Consider the following 18,418-nt stretch of genomic DNA (forward strand, 5'->3'; position numbering starts at 1 on the left):
GTTCTGGACAGGCTTCTGGACCATTTCCAGCTGCCTGAATCATTTTAGGACCAGGTCAGATGCATCCATTTTACTTTATTTTATGTATGTGTTAAAAGCCACTGCACTTTCATTCAAGACCTTCCATTTGCCAACCTCAAAAATACTTAATTAGTCAGTGCATGAGGTAAACAGGAATAGGCAATTTAATGCATTAAGTGTAAATACTGATTTTTATCATTGCTGTTCAGCAGAAAACCAAAATGCTCCTGTTGTCTCCTGATTCAAGGTATTTAATTCATTAGAAAGTATTCCACCTCTCACACAGAGCAGCAGAAGCACAAATGACTGCTCTGTGCAGCTATGCAGACTTTATACACATCCACTGCAATTGCTGTCAAATTCAAGTTTGTTTTCCATAGGCAAGGATATTTCTCATCAAGTGGTAAATCAAATACCAGTTCTACAGAAAAACCTGAAATGGGGGCACTGAAAGCAGCAACTTTGGATACAGATGAAACCATAATAATCATAGGAGAGCAGAGGGTTAACTAAGGGGATTTGCTGCCAGAGGAAACCATTCAGGGACAAAATCAGAGGGACTTAAGTGGTTTGAACATTTACAAGAACAAAACCAGTATCTGTATTCCAACTGTAGTGGACTCCATTTTTTTTTTTTGTTAATCTATTTTTAAATTAATGAAACTTTAAACTGAACCCACAGTGGCTTTAGTGAAAAGCAGAGGATGCAGCCAAATGGGGCAAGGACCCACTCCATGAGATATGGGATGCAGCCTGGCACCATCACCTGATTTTACCACCCTGCATTACTGTGCCCCAGTAGTGCAGTAATGCAGAGCAGCCAAAGACATTGTCACCAAAAACATTCCAACAGTTCAACTGCTTCTCAGGATTCTGGTCAGCTCTTTGCCTCTCCCACTGCCAGAAACATCTGCTCACATGTGACCTTGTGCAGACAGTGTCCCTCTGAATCCTTCACAGTGCTAAGTGCCATGAAACTGCTGAGTTTACTGTGAAAGTGAGGGAGCTAACATCACATCCATGCAACTAAGGTCGCTACTCGCATTATGCTGTAGCTTACCAAGCTACTCCCAGCAAATCTGACCTCACAAAAGTCTTTCATACCTAAGTATGGAGGAAGGCTGGGTAGAAAGGTCCTTTCTGGATGGTTCATCTCCCATTTTTATTTGGAGACTTGTCACAGTTTTTTTGAGTACACAGAAAAGGCACAGAACCAACATTATAAAAAGCATGCCTGTGCAGAAAACTCCTGCATTTGTATTTTCCTTACAATAATAAAAAATGAAAACAAAATGAAACACACACATACACACAACCTCTACCAACAACAAAAAAATGAAACATTTACTTGAACTGTTACCTCCTCTAGCCTTGAATGATTGAGGACCTCACACAGACAAAGTGGCAGGGCAGGACAGACGAGCACAATGAATTGGAAAGTGAATTTGGACACTGCAGTTCTCTACCTCTATGCAGAAGCCCTGCATGTCTGGGAATGCCTTCCAGATCTCAGTTCTCCTTCTGAGTTCCTATTCTTCAGCGCCAGACCTTTCCATTTCCAACACTACTGGGCCAGAGAGAAATCTAAACACACTTCTCTCATTTCTTTATGGAAGCCTGATACAATAGAAGAAACAAATCTGAATTGAGATACTGATGAAATACTGATGTAAGCAACTTAGAAACAACCTAAGTATTTTTTACTTTAGTGTTTCCCTAGTTAGCTTTAAAAATTAAAGGAAAAAAGAGGCTAAATTTAAAAGTTCAAAAGACATTTCATTTTAATTTCTCCCTCCTCTTTTTTCTTTTTGCTCCTACTCCCCCCTTTCATTTGTACAACAAATCTCAGGTACTCTTCAGGTACAAAGACTACTCAAGTCTGATTTTTAATATTTTGAAATTTAGTTATTCATCAAAATCAATGAGATTTGGGATTTTTAATAAAAGAAAACCACATGTTTTCTTGCTAGTTGGTTGGAATTCCTTTTTTAAAAACGTGAAGTGAAAAAACCAAACAATTGTCAGTTTAACCTGCTAAATGTTTGATTGCAGTTTGGAACAGCTTTACAGTAAGAAAATCTTACAAGTCTCATCAAGAAAGAAACCATATACTGATCTATCTGAGATCTGCTCAGCACTATGACATTTCTGTCACTTGAGAAGTTGAATCTCACTCTCCTCCCTTATCCATTTTCCAGTCAGACATAGCAATTTGTGTAAAATTCAGAAATGTCAAATATAAAGAACCAAAACTAGATCTCAGGCAATCTCTCAGAGAGTCAGCATTTTTCCAGAGGATGAGAAGAAAGGTTGCATCAAAGCAGTGAACCATAGGAGTGGTCACTTGTGAAAGCAGAAATCTGTCCAGCCCAATACTGCTCCCTCTGACAACAGATAGGAGCAAACATCTGAGGAAGAGTGCAAAAGTCCTATCATAGCATATAATGACATTATCATTATTAAACTTGCTTTATGTTTGATGAGGGAAGAAATGTAATATGATCAGAACTCATAGAAAATTTTCCTTTCAGTAGCAGAATGATTTTTTTAGAAAATTTCTTTTAAAAAAATATTTCCTGTATCATAACAACTAAGAGGGAGCACAGTTCACAAACACCTAGCATAAAACCCTCAAATGAGAGAAAGGCACATGTGTTTCCTGGTTTAATGCGATATCTATATATAGAAGGGAGTGGGAGTATTAAGACATAGTAACACTTAAGAGATACTACATGAAAAAAAAGTCCTCCTTTCACCCCAAGTAACACAGCTGACTCAGTGTCAGTTAAAATTGTGTCTGAACTTCACTGAGTTTTCACTAACATAATGTTATTATAACATATTAGTAGGTGGCATGAAAAAGGAGAGGGAATGAAAATTTCCAGCTATTTGGATTAAAGAGCCTGGGTCAAGCAATAAAAGCTTGATACTTGATACAGCTGATACTGGATTGTTGAGAAGACTCACTAGTTTATACAATGTACAGCATGAAAATCTATTTGGTAAGTATAATTTCTCTACCTTTTCCCTATTAAAAATAAGCAAGCAGCTGTAAATGCTGATAGGTGTTATGTGAGAGTTTTTCTCTGAAAGCACTACCCTGGGATAAGCTGTAAAGCATTCCTGAAACAAAGTGATTCATATCAAGTACCTCAAAGGGACCGTGTTTTAGTCTGCAGCTAAAACCTCCATCTACTGAGGGGAAAAACAAAGCATTGCACAGTGTCTTGTCTTCTGCTGCTGAGGGGGGAATGGGAGGAAACCACAGTGACAGAAAGAAAAATAAAGCAAGCTAGGGATTGGACTCAGTGACCCTAAAGTTCCCTTCCAACCCAAACTATTTGATGGCCTCATTACACAGGCCTAGAACTGCATCTCCGTAGCAGATTACTGTGTCATGCTCACCTGCTAGACCCCAGCACACTCTGCTTGGGTAGCAAAGAAGGTCCTTAGATTTCCTAAGAGATTTCTAAAGCTGGAGGTGAAATGTTTTATTAACATTTGCCCGAAAATAGTACTGCTCAAGTTTAATTACTTAAATACTTCCATTTATAATGACACTATTTTTCCACCCAACAGGAGATACAAGAATAGACAGCTACCAGAACACATACCAAATGCTATTCTTTGCAAACATGTATTTTTAAAAAACAAATACAAAGAAACTAGCACTTAGTTGACAGCTTCTGATCCCAGAAGGGCATAACTAATCCACAAAGACTTGTACACTGTAGTAATACCAAGAGCACCAATACTTGAGAGGTACAAGATGCATCTTGCTGGTGTTGCAGCCCATGCACCACAACCATCCATCCAGATGTTCTGGAGCTGCTCAGCCTCAGAGGGGCAGGAGTTCCCATGCTGATGGATGCTGCAGGTGCTAGCAAGAGGGAAAGTGCTGTGTCCCTGTTGTGAATTTGTGGTCTCACTGGTGCAAAAGACACCATTGTGTCCATTAGATTGCTTCTGTTTGTGGTGCCTGCTTGGGGACACAGCAAAGAGAAAAAAGAATGGGAAGAGTGGTAGAACAAAATACTCCTCATCAACATTCTTAAATTGACCTTGATTCAATAATGCTTTAGGATTGCACTCATCTTTTCTGCCTGTTCCTAAACACTTATAACACCTTTCTAACAGAGACACATATTTTGTATTTAAAATGTACTGCTAAGAGTGTAGAATGAGCAGGAATCAATGGCTCAGCAACATTACGGTGTTGTTTTCATAGACCCCCAAAACTGATCGCAAAAGGCATTTCTTTCAATATGCATTAAGACAGTGGATTGTTCTGGTCTGCTCAGGATACTTCTGAGAGCTCTCCCACAGCAGGCACAGTGACCTAAAACTGGAACTAACCAGGCAGAGAGATGCTCACCTTCCAACACATGGGCCACTCCCAGAAGGTACCTGCTTCAGAGCACTTAAGCACCTGCACCTGGATCAAGACAGAAACACTAAGGGGACTGATATAGCCGGATTCAACATAAAATTACACATGTCTGAGGAATGTCATAAAGTAAGACAGGATAAACAAGAGAGAACTCATAGAGAAAATACAGTTCAGAAGCAGAAACTGTTGTAAAAATATTACTTTTGAAACAGACCAAAAAAGCCTGGCAATGCTGAAGTGCTGGGAGAGGAATATTTGCAAGCCATATAATATTAAGCATCCCATAAGAAATATCCCTAAAAACCACAAATTTGGCAACAACATCATTTTTAAGCCTGAAAATGTGATCAGTATTTTATAGATTTTTAAATGTTTTTTTCTGCAAACATTCTGTGAATTCCAAAATATAGATAAATTACAAAATAAGAAAATTAATAGAAAGCAATAATAAAAGCTGTTACCCAGTTGTCTGGCATTAGTATTCTTCTGCAGAAACCTCTCAAAAGAATGAAAATAATGCCAAGGATTATTTTTTATAAGACATGAACAGTGATCACGGCTGCATTTCTTAACATTAGGAGATATGAAGTGACAGAAACACGCACAGTGAGACACCTCATCTCTAGGTGATGATCTTGCCAAATATCACCTCAAGTATTACTGAAATACTGCAATAAAAGACAATTCATGAGAGGGAAAAATTCCATTTCTTTCATATAGCCTTCTTTGTTACACTTGGTGGCTCTATTAGTACCTCGTATGTATGAAAATGCATTTGTGATCATAAACATCCTCTTGTGTTCATCATTTAACTGTCCTCTACATTAATAAAGACCATAACCGTGCACATTTACTGAGGTGAGAATAATGTTGAGATGACCCTGGATTTAAAGAAACAACATGCTTTCTATGATTTTAAACATCATGACATCCTGACTCTTCTGCTATGCTACCCTGGTTGCACATGGAAAGTATTTTTCTGTTACATAAACTGTACCAGAGAGAGAAGAAATCTGTTTTGTTATTTTTATTTGATTTGCCAAAAATGAACATTAATTATTCAGTTTGTATAATTAACTCCCAACACAGACAATATTCTGCATGCAGGCAGACTCTCCTTTGGGCAACCAAACTGAGTTAAGCAGTTCCACTTGAGCAACTTACCGAATAATTCAAAAGCATCATTCAAATTCAGAAGTGTGTATAGGAAGCATGCAAGATGCCAAAGCCTTCCCTCACTGCACTTACACTGTGCATCACTAAGGATACTCCATCACTGTACATCCATCCTTTCCATGTGCTCTCCTCTCATTCCTGCATGGACAATTCTCCTTTGCCGCCCACTACAGCCCACAGCACTTTGTTCTCTCCTGCCATGCCCTTCCCCATCACCTTGAGATAGGGCAGTATGAACAAGCTCTCAGCAGGTCACCAGACACAAGGGAGACATTTGAAAATGCTTTCTAACATAAAGAACATCACAGGGCTGGTATGTGTTGCTCAGGTTATATGCAACTGTGGAGATAGGGAGGGCAAATGAAAGTCCATCAGAAATGATGTAGTCACAGGTAATATGTAGGCAGGCAAATTCTATTGGAATAGAGTATATATATAGTATATATGCAAGTGTGGGCATGTGGACAAACACAGAATGCCATCTTTGGGGATTTTTTTTCCTCTAAATTTTAAACTAATTCAAGTATTAAAAACCATTACACACATCAATACAATTAATGGGGAAAAAAGCAGAGCTAGCATATTTGCCCTTCAAAAGCTTCCTGAGTCTAGCAAGCTCCAGGAAAACATGAATGAAGCTTAGACCTATTCAGAAAATATATTGTTTGCACATATACATTCCAAGATGTCTGAGAAACAATGAAATTAAATAGCGAGACTGGCTGGCTCTGCTCTTCCCTCCACCACCCTTATCTAGAACTCTCCAATGAAGCACATCCACAAACGCTTGACTCCAGGTATGCTTCATCCTTTCTGACTTTAACAGGCATTCTTCCCATGCCCTGAATTTAGAGCAGTAGAAGCTCACTCTACAATAGTGAGACATGACAATCATGCATTTGAAGTTTTCAGACCATCTCTAGTTGAGCTTCTACAAAGATTCTGCAAAAATCAGGTATTTGAGAAATATTATGCCTTAATCTGAAGATAAGCAAGCTGAAGTACAGATCAGAAATGTAACTTTTCCAAGGTTATTATGTGCACTGGTAAGACCTCAGGTTTTCCCAGCTGCATTACCAAAATCTGACCCACCTGCAGCATATAGTAATATTACCTTCAAGAGATGAAGGCAGATTTGATTTTATAAATAATTTTTTCAGAACTCCCCCATCCTCGATTTAAATCACTGGCTAAAAGTGCTTTTTTCTAACATGACATTTGCTTTTTTCACTCATTCTGTGAACACATTTTAAGCCTCCATTGCTAATGATGTAAAGCAGAAACAGTAACTCTTCCAAAAAGCTGTAACAGTATAAAGGATTTTGAATACAGATGGCTGGAGAGAAGGGAAAGCACAGAGGATTGACGCAATTCACCGCATGGATCAGATTCAAAATCAGCTCTAGGTCACAAGTGAAGGGAAATGTGAACAATGGTATGGTGAGCTCAGTCTAAATGTCACCAAGATGACAGAATCAATGTGGCACTATGGGTCATCTCTTAGTGGACTAAAACAACAGCTTATATTACAGCTCAGCAAGAAGACAAACCTAGAGGATGGGAGCAGAGATTGTGTTTGCAGATACATGCAGTTTGCATGCACCATGCAAAGAAAAATTTCTCACTTCAAAAGTGATACATTTGCACAGAAGTCCTCAAAATATACAAGTCAGGAAAACAGAAAAAAAAATGAACAAATAAAATCTTTAAAATACATTTAAAAGGGAAAAAAGTAAAGAAAAAGTAAAATGCTTTATCCCAATAGGTCTTACAGACAGTGTTTATAAGCTATGGAGAACACAGAGTGACACAAGGGATTTTTTCCTATATCCTCATAATTTACATTTCTTCCAGAAAACACGTACATCACTAACCCCACTGTCTGAGTGAAGCCCTAGCTGAAATCAGAAACCTGCTGTTCTACTTTATTTATTTTTCATCATCATCGTCACCTTCTTCTCCTTCTAACTGACCAGTGCCTTTCAAGTATTACCTATCAGGAAACTACCCAAGCCTAACTAGAACACTTCCTTAGCATCTAGTTTTAAATGAAATAATCATAAAACTGTTGCTAATTCAACTTTCACTAAACACATTTCTTGATTTTGTTCAAAGGTTACAAGTGAAAATACTAACTACATTTGCTCTCAAAACTGGTCCTTGACAAGTCTTGTTAGGAAATCTTCTAGCAAGTACTTCCTTCCTACAAATGTTATCCCTTCAGGTCATAAATTTCTGCTCACCTAATTCTCATATTAATCCCCATCCTTTCCATTTCAAATGCTTTAATGAAGTCACTTCTGCACTTTTCTATACAAAAACCTATTTATACTCAGAGAAATTTGTAAGTAGTTTGGAAGAATAGTCCAAATACCACTTTTCACTTGGCTTTGTGTCTTTAATTAATCTTCCCTTCAAAAGTGAATCAAGAGCCTCACATAGAGTGAGTGAATACATACAGTCATGTGGTGAATTCAGCCACCCTGGGTCTGGAGAAATAGCCAAGGAGATTATTTCTGTGCCTGACAGGCACTGAGACACACAGTGTATACATAAAGACCGAGTGATGCAGAAGGCTGCGGAGATTTTGGGGTGTAAAAATGGAGAAACAAGAAACATGCAGTAACAGCAAGTTATGGAACAAATCCCACGAATAATATTATCTTTGCTCTTTAGGAAAATCAGGGAATACCTCCTAATTTCCTGCTGTCTTATCTAATTACCCTTCTGTGGTTTTTCTTCTGTTAAAATCACAGAGCAGTTGTCAAACTGCTGGTGTAGTTCCCTTGCTTGTGTCAGCAATGCATTCAATAAGCTTCATTTGAATGTAATGATTTCCATATCAATAGTGAGCAAGCACAACACTCCTCCATATCCTCAGCCAGAGTAGCAGCAGCATGGAAAAGCTCTTCCTTTAGCACCTGGGTAAACAGCAAACTCATCTTTGATGTTTCTCTTTGAAGTCAAGGCAGAGTTAGCTTTTTAGTAGCATTAGGAATGACTCATTCACTATGGATGCCAACTAGGATACTCTGACATTTTCATTTTTTTAAATTTTTGTGCTGTCAGGGAAAACAGCTCTCCTGCTAATTCCTCCAGGAATAATTATTATCTTAAGGACTCTGCATCCATCTCTAAGTTAATGACCCTTAAAAAGGTTAAAAGAATCCTCCCATATCCATGCATTAGAATTCACTCTAAACTAATACCAAATAGATCAAATAGTCAATAGTCAGACCCCAACAGCATGAGATGAGGTCCCCAAGCACAGAGCTGATGGCATAGCCAAAATCTCTGTGCTGGAGCAGCCCACCTCTCAAACCAAACTGTAAAGGAGGCAAGTGCACAGTAATTCTCCACAGCAAAAGCCTTCTATTTCTGAGACCATTCTACTACCCTGCTATTCTGATAGTGTTAAGGATGGACTTAGGACCCTACAAATTGGATTTACATCTGTAAATGTAAATCCATTCTGTTCTCCCAGTGTGCAGAAGAATGAATCTTTGGTGTGGGAGTTCAAAGATGTGCTGACATTTCTTCAGGGTCTACCATCACCATGCAGATGTCCAGTCAACATTTGCACACATCCAGTTAAAACACCACCAGTCATCAGCATTTCTGCAAGAAAACCTGTCACTGCAGAGGTGATCAGAACAATTTCCTCTGATCCAAACAGACATTTGTGCCCACATACACAAACAGGGCCAGTAATGATGTTGGTGTACGCTTAATTAGTGGGTCATGGGAAATGGCTGTTCTTTGCAGCAGATGGAAAGGGCACCCATCCATCATTGAACCAGAACCAGATCGTTACCATAACTGTGTGTTCTACTTTGCCTGAAAGATTCCTTTAAAGACTGGCATTTCTTCAGCTGCACAAAGACCAAAAACCCCTGCTGCTCTTTTCCTCCCACAGTAGCCAATAAGGAAGTGGATTAGAGAAGGACAGTAATCCCAGGAAACAGAATCTTGTGCATGAAGGACAAGATTTCTTTCATAAAGTACTTAGGAGCCACTGTAACAAAGTCTTCTTAGAATGAGAACAAAGTCATTTTCTCTCTACAGTAAAGAAATACTATTACCCTTCATGCCTGAGATATTCTTCCTTCTCAGTGGGATTAATTTCAGAGTATTTTAAATTAAAACTTCTGTCTTTAAACACAGCTGGCACCTAGAGAAAATGAAACATGAGGGAAAAAGAATCTATGAATTTTGCTAATTAAAAAAAAAATTAAAAAAGGAGAATGTCCCAAACCACAGCTTTGCTCTGATATTTTAAATTCTAACATTTAGGTTTGTTTGGGGGAGGAGACATGAGTGCTAATCACATTTTCTTTGGCTTTTTTACTTCAAAAGAAAGATACAACAAAATATCTTACTGGAATTAAGCAAGAACTTTTGCTGGAAGCACTCACCCAGCCACTTTCTATCATTTACCAGCAGTCCTGGCTAACCAGGGAGGTCCCAGTTGACTGGAAGTTACCCAATGTAATACCCATGTACAAAAAGAGCCAGAAAGAGGATCTGGGGAACTACAGACCTGTCAGCCTGCACTCAGTGCCTTCTCACTGCCAGAGAAGGTCATGGAGCAGATCATTTTGCAAGCCCCCACACTGATCCTTGCAGATTCCTTCCAACGCCAAATATTCTATGATTCTCTGATTCAATGTGTAGGAAAACATACAGGGTATCAGGCCCAGCCAGCATAGGTTTATGAAAAGCAAGTCCTGCTTAATAAAGCCTGAGGATCTCTCTAATTAGGAATGTCATTCAAACAAGAAACACAGCTTCAAGTATTACAGAAAAGTACGAACAGAACTCTACAACCTTTACATCTAGAAAGACTGCAAAGAGTCATAGAGTTGCTAAGAATCCCCACTGGGTAGAAGCATGCGAAAATAAACCATATTGGGCAGACTCCTGCACAATGCCTAAAAATAACCCAGAGAGAACACTGAAACCAGAATCCCCCCTGTGCAGAATGGTGGTATTTATACCATTAAAGATTTTTCTTTCATCCCTAAAGATGAAAAATTAGTATCTTCATAAAATTACCATTTTCAGTAAACTCTGTATTTATTCTTGGCAGATCTGATAATCAAATTGCCCCTGGCATAGGACTGATTTCTGCAGACCCAGGCTTCAGTGCCTCGCTATCCACATATGCCTAAGGAACTGCTGCTGCTGTTACATCCCTCAGACTGTGAGAACAACTGGTTCTGAAGTGAGAGGGAAGCCCAGTTTTTAGTGTTGGAGCTGCAAAGGTCTTAGAAGCAGGGGCTAAGTTGGCACATACTGCCAATGCCGCTTTTTTTGGTACACCTGGGTAAGGACTCTCACAGATGGTACAAGAGCAGCAGTGGACAGAGCACGAACTACAGACGTTTTCCAGGGGACAAAAATACCTATTGTTATCTTCTAAATAGCTCTGAGCCAGCTCCAAAGTATATCTTTTAATAGTCAATAACTGAAAGGTTCCCAAATGTCAAGAGGAATGGTCAGACACCTGGGGCCCAATGTCTAGGCAGCTCTAGAGGTCTTCCTTCCAGGATGAAGGAGAATACACATCTTTTGAAAACTTGAACATACCCTAAACCACAGGGTTAAAAGGACTTTCAATAAGAGAGAAGCCTCACATAATCATCTATGCTAATGCAAAAGTTCACTACATTCATCCTTGCCCCTTTCACCACAGTAGGAAATACAGATGTAAATCTCGTTTAGGACAAACCAGTGGAGAACTTGGTGTACAGAAGAGAAAGATCAAAGGCTGTGGCCTACACCAGAGAAGATGCTTTTGGACAGGAACCTGCTACATCCCAGCAGACTCCTAATTAGCAGATTATCCTGCAGTTACAGTATTTTTACAAAAGATCAGAAGTTTATATCAATTCAGTGACCAGGAAGATATTTTGCTTCAAATCTTGAAATTTTATGCAAAAAACAAAAGGAACACATCCATATGAAAAATCTAATTTTCAATGAACTAGAATTTTGACCCAAACTCTTTCCCCTATCTCTAAATTCAACCTTTGTAGAAACATTCCTGTTTTCTTAGATATCTCAGAGCTTTTGCCATCTAAGACAGATTCAAAATTGTCACCAAATCTTAGTCTGGCCCAATATTTTCTAACTACACTGGAATGGAGTCTTTGAAAACAATGAAAGTCACTATTAGAGTGGGAGAACCATCAACTTAGCATATTTGCATTCCTAGCCAACATAAAATTATAAAAATAAACAAAGATTTCCCTTGGAAGTAACATTCAGAAGTTCAACATTTTCATCTCAATGGCATGCTACAGGGCTGCTCCCTTTCTACCATGTATATGGTTGAAAAATGTGGGCATGCACAGGCAGTTAAGTGATCTCTAGCATAATTAGCTATAACCTTTCAAGCATGACTATTTCTGCTAATTTCTAAATGCAATTTTGCTTTAATTACTGATTGTACATTGTGTAGAAGTGTTGAAGTCAAGATTGGCTGTTCCCCTGATAACATACTATGTCTGACAAGTCTTCATGGCCAATTTTTGCCACCTTTTTCATATGTATATAGTTGATTTCAGCAGATTTCTCTGTCTATTTTGGGTGCAAAAATTCTAAAGCTATAAATTCCCCAACCAGATCAACATCTGGCTTTATAGCCCTGGGCTAATTCATATAGTTTTCTCTGTGTTTCTTCACAGAACAACAGGTCAGGAATTACATTATTTCAATTTTTTAATTAAAGGAAGCTAATCTAGTAAAACACAAACTGCTGTGGGAAAAGTAGAAAACTGAGAGGATATAATTAACTGAATACAAAATGAGTTGCACACATTTTCCCAACACTTCCAACATCCCTTAACTAAAACTAAACAGAGGTTTTCAACCAAAGGCAAAGGTTGCTCAACAACTGCTATGTATTTTTAGGGACAGAAAACCAGAAGAAACCCACGAGTCTATAAATTAAGTCCTGTGCTTTCACAGACTATCTTTTTTTCAGGGAAGTTACAATTCCATGTTCCTCCTACTCAAAAACTCCTGAGGAGCTCCCTCCTTAGAAATGTCTTCTACAGTCTAGCCCAAAGTTTCTTACAGCTATCAATTTCCAGGTAGTCACTCTTGGTACTAAACTAAAAAGTTCTTCTCTCTGTGCATTTCCCAGCTCTCTGCACATGGTTGTCATTCCAGTTCTCTGTCCCTTGCCTTTCCTGCTAGCCCTCTTCTGCATCAATTCCAACTTTAGCTACTTTTCTTGAAAGCATGAGCTATTAAACATGAGGCTGTGGATACAGCAACTTGGTCTTACATTTTGAGTCCTCAACTAGAATGTTATGTGGTCCTACTCTCATCTGGTTTTTTATATCACATTGGTCCTTCACAACTCCTTTTATCTTTACTACCTTCTGATCTTCAAGAAATGCATTTACTGCAGATGAAAAAAGAAATCAATGGTTTTGATTCAACATGCACTGGCTTGCACTTTGGACCAGTCAGTTCTACAGATTTATTGGGGTTTTTTACTGTTTTAATCATCAAGGTCATCCAATTCTTGCCAGAGCATCCTTCAGCATTTTCCTATACTGACTACAGCTGTTAGAATTGTATTGTCTGAGTATTTTTACTCACATCATCAAGGAAAGCACACACATATACAAAATAGTTCTTTATAAAGTATCCATAATCCTTTAGTTAGTATTGCAATTTATGTTATGTTTGGGCAGTAATGTACCCAAAGGAAAAAGAGTGCAGTTCTGCAGCCACAGCAGAGCAGAGCAGAAACACTGGAACTGCAATGTCTGGGGAAGTCTTTCCTGGAATATGCATGCAAAAAAGCAGAATTTTGGATAAGAAGGGTAGAAAGGCTTGCTGGAACAGATTTACTCCTTCAGGTTTAAAAAAAAATTATCTAGAAATGGAGATTAATTTCCAGTGATCAATATTACTGTTGTATCTGCCTTCAAATAGGAACCTCAATTATTTAGATCAATATCTAGTCAGGTTAATCAGCTTTCCAATTGCTGGAAGGACACTTGATAAAGTGTCCAGGAAATACTATTTTAAAACTTCTTATTGTAATCTCCACATCTCCCTCTGTGTATCACAATTTGGTTCTTTCTGCTCTGAGAGGTCTTTCAATTAAATCCAAAATGTGTGCAATTTAAGTCCAAAATGTATTTCTTTCACATTTGCTTCATTCAAATGCAAGATGTTCACAATATGATAACCAAACAGAGGTAGCAAACCAGGCCTGAATAGTTACATAATCATATTTTTTATGAAATTTATTATTATTAATTATTTTAAATTTTTTTAAAGTAATTTAATGTCTTACTTAACCACACAACAGAAAAGAACTAAAGCCTGGAATGAAAAGGAGGCATTTCGAACATGCAGTAACAACAGTTAATATGTTGCAGACATCAAGTGAGGTTCTTCTACAATAGTGCAGCTTTGGCAAAAGAAAAAAATTATTACAGCTTTGTCAGACCTGAAATAAATCTGCCTACAATAGATTTTTCAAGACAGAGTCTGTACATCAACAAACTATTGACATGTTATTTGTCACTGCTGGAAACATCGTTTTCCAGCCCATAATAAGTTATTTACTTTCATAAAGATGTTATAACATGATTCTTTTGCTTTTTTCTTTTTTTGTTGGGTTGCTCTTGTTTGGTTTTTTGTTTGTTCTGTTGGTTTTCTTTTGTTTGGTTTGGTTTGCTTTTTGATTTTTGGGGGGTTTTGTTTGTTTGTTTTTGTTTTATTTTTGTTTGAGTGGGGTTATTAAGGTTTCTGCTGCAGCTCGGCAGTGATACAGTCTGGGAGAAGAGGAAAAAGTTTACAGCTTTTAGAAGATTCCCTGGGTGGTCTTGTGAAGAACTGGCTTCATTCAGTCTACTCTTACCCTGTTATAAATGCAAGACCCAAAGTAGAGTAAGCTACCTACTACTTACCATGCAAAAAGTACACAGAGAGAGAGAGGCAGGAATTGTGGTGTCATCAATGAGCTGTGAATCCACAGCATAGCTTTCTCATTACTTCCCTGTTTATCTGTATCATAGACAATATCTCCTGCCTAAAATAGTTTTTTAATAATTAGTACTATTTTAACTGAGTGGATACATAGTGTTATAGTGAGGCATAGTCCATCTTCTCAAGTCTAGTGCTGCACACAGCACCATATGAATGTTAACTAATAAAAAGACAAAACAAAATTTTCAGAGGCCAAACCAGCACTAAAGAATTAGACATGGCAAGCAGTTGTTTCTCTCCCTAATTTAAAAGTAAAAACCAGAAAAACTGCAATAAAATGCATTTCTCCTCTTTTCTTAAGCAGCTTGTTTCTACCGAGTAATCACAAACCGAGCTAAATGAACTCTTCAGTATTCAAGTCATGAGAGGTTTGAATTCACACCCCAAGGATTCAGCCTGCAAGGTCTGTAGATGAAAGCTTCCTTGGAAGCTCAGTTTCGTAATAGTGTTGCCACATGACCCTATTGCCCCCCCCAGCCAAACCCTAACATAGCCAGACTTTTAAGGTAGAAATGCTTGAGACTTCTCTAGCATAAATTTCCCATGTCCAGGCAGAATTGAAGAGTTTAAAATTAGAAAATCCTGGGTTTATATTTATTAAAAACTCAAAATTTAATTTTAAAATCAATTTAAGGCAACTAGAGAAGATGGAAAATAAATGAAAAAGTTTGTGCAAAATGTTTCCCCAAATCTCACAGACCTTGAAGGCAATTCCTTGCTTCTGTGCTCACAGCTGCAATGAATTCAATAAGCAGCTCACCAATTCTGTGTAGTTAAACAGTTTGTCTTTCCAAACCAAACAAAACATTTGCCTTTTTTTTTATTCACTCTTACTCATTCTTTGCAACTCATCCTTCTCTTACACATTCTTCAGACAGTACAAGCAGGACATGATTTGAATATACACTGGAGCAGGAAAGGAGAGATGTGGGGCTTAGTTCTTTCCTAGTCTACCACAGAAAGGGATGCTTTCCCTGCATCTCTACCTTGTGGCCTTTGCCACCTCTGAGAAGGTGCTAGGGAAGCACAGCCTGTGACTACAGTGTTTGTGTACTCCTAGAAACTGTCCCCTAGAAACAGCTTCAAAAAACAAGTTTTGATTATAGCAGCAGAATAAAAAACAACTGTTACTAAACTATACAAGAACATATTTCTCCAAATATATGGAAAGTAACAAAGAGGTTAGAAGTCACAACAAAGTCTATGATTCAGAGCACACAGTAGAGCTCAATCTGCCACCATACTCATCCAAAAATAAGAAAACACTTCTGAATCAGAAAGTAGTAAAATATCAGATAAAAAGGTCACCCCTAGAAAGCAACAAACATCTGCAATTATTGGTAAAAGCAGAAAAAAGCTACAAACTAACAGATCTGCACGTAATAGAGCTCACAGTGACTGATATGATCATGATGAACAGTTTGCACACGAGCTACGAACCCACACCTGACACCTTGCACTGCATGACAACAGCAGGAGCTGCCAGGAGCTCCTTACCTCCCCATAATAGTTAGCTCATGCCCACAGTGGAAGGAAATTAATTCTGACTGAAAAAATGAAGTGTTCCAAAACAGATGTGTCATTCCACAGGAGATGATATCCTGCCCAAAGGCACAAGCCTACATTAATTTCATGGTACAGCCAGGAAAGGCGCTCAGGCTGACCAAGCAGACAGGCAGGCAGAGACCTTCAGGAGTCTGCCATACAGACCTTATCATCTTCATCACTGTGGCAAAAACAACAAAATATCTTTATATCTACTCTTACTCCTGTGATAACAACCTTGTTAAATTTGAATGGCCCTATTTATAAAATTTTAAGTGCTGAAAAAGGATAGGGCTCACATGAAGTTTTATAAAGAGCTAGAGAAGACAAACACTAAAAAAAAAAAAAGAGATGCTCAACTGTCTCATATGATTTAGAAGCATGTCCCTCAGGACTTTCTTAGTAATCCTAAAATTTAGTCCCGATATGCAATCTTTCATATATTTTAGGCTCTGCTATGACTGGTGTTGCAAGGTCGGAACTACTTAAGATTTATCAATGCTCATACTACCTTATGAAGCATTCACACAGAATTGGACTGGTCTCAAAAAAGCCTGCACCATTCCAGACTCAAAACTTGCATCCATGTGTCTGCTGTTGCCACTTCTATGTCCAAGGATTTTTTTTAAATTTTTTTTTTTCCTGAGCATTTAAGATCCTGAACAGAAGGCACTGGAATTCCTCCACCATACATCAGAAATGGTTCTTCCCTGTTGATCTAGTGAGTCACGCAGCTATTGCAAAAATTACTGTAGTTTTGAAGAAATCCCAGAGATGAAGGTGACACTGCCAATTGCTGCGACATGGATTGTCACTGGCGGAAACATTCCAGTACTGGCAGCAGCTCAACTGACCAAGGTGAGGCAGAAGAATTCACCTGTGACAACTTCTGCAGGAACTTTTCTTTGAGCACTGACAATGAGCTGTCACTTCCAGACTCAGCCAAGTGGCATGGATGGGAAGTGCAGCAAATCTGGCAGTTAAGCTACGTCCCCAGACATGATTAGAACACAGAAGGTGCTGGTGAGACCACTCTGACTCTGTCCATCAACAGCAGCATCCACATGCCAAGCTATTCCAAAACACTTCCTTTCAGGGTGGCTTTGTTTTTGTTCCATGGAAGGATTAAATAAGCAACAGAGAGATACAAAATTCACAGTGGTAATTTTAACTTCATTAAGAAGTCTTTAAGATTCCATAAATAGCCTAATGAACTGATGGGAAGAAATGATTACCTGAGTGATGTTATCCTCCAAAACAGTATTTGAATAGGCTCATTTATCAATAAGTTCTATGCAACATCACTTCTCCTCTTTGTCCTCTTTCTGGGTTTAATCTCCTGAGGATGGAATGATTTATTCTAATTTAGGGATTAATATAAGAAATTAATTTTCTAAAATACATTTGCCTGTCATACCCAAGTGGTCAAATCAGCTCACCTCACTGCCCTTTCTAGTCTTAAAAGGTAAGACATTATCCATCTACTAAAATTGCTACAAAAATATGACAAATTTCAGAATGAGTCAGTAAATAGCTTAGATCGCCACTATATTTAAAATTACTGTAGGTGGTAAAAACAGATAAAGTCTCAAGGCAAAGTTATTCTTTGCCCAATAAAATCAATTCTTTCAAGGACTTCTTTGCTCAGCTTTGCAGTATCAGAAATGCTATGTACTGTAGTATATACAATTTCAATATTTCATTGTAACTGGTTCACATAACACCACTGAATTTTTAGGAATAAGCTTAATTTGAAACGGACAGCCATTCTCAATCTGGTTAGGGAATATCTACCTAGGAAATTATCTTCTCACTTTTCAGGCAGCTCTATGCTACGAATTATTTGCTTGTCTTCAAACACTATCATTCTAATTGGGTTGGAAGTGTAGAAATTGATGAAAAATGTTTACTTTAAGGAGAAAAAGGCCTTCTGGAGTCTCAGAAGGACGAGAAGCCTAGAACAGTCTCCTTTCAGTAAGTCACATTACAAAAAAAAGCAGCTAAGAAAGTCTACAGGGTTGGGGGAGGGATAAAATGCTAAAAGGGAAAGAAAACTCACAGCAACTGACCAAATGTTTCCTCTCTGGTGCAAATGCAAAGAAGTATCTGACATTATTGACAAATAACTACAAGCTACAGAGTGGCTGTGTGGCGCCCAAGAAGGAGGTGGAAGAGTGTTCAACTAAAAGCTCCCAAAATAGGCACCAGTGCTTGCAACTGCAGATATTCTGGTAAAAGATCTGGGAAGGAGAATGAAATGTACAGGGA

General features: G+C 38.3%; 1 protein-coding gene across 2 annotated transcripts in view; it reads right to left on the reverse strand.

Moving 5' to 3' along the window:
- RGS6 (regulator of G protein signaling 6) overlaps positions 1-18,418 on the reverse strand; it is a 258,325-nt gene that overhangs the window by 180,671 nt on the left and 59,236 nt on the right. The window lies entirely within an intron of this gene.

This window comes from Onychostruthus taczanowskii, unplaced genomic scaffold, assembly GCF_017590055.1.
Source record: "Onychostruthus taczanowskii isolate IOZ18803 unplaced genomic scaffold, ASM1759005v1 scaffold1, whole genome shotgun sequence".
Lineage (NCBI taxonomy): Eukaryota > Metazoa > Chordata > Aves > Passeriformes > Passeridae > Onychostruthus > Onychostruthus taczanowskii.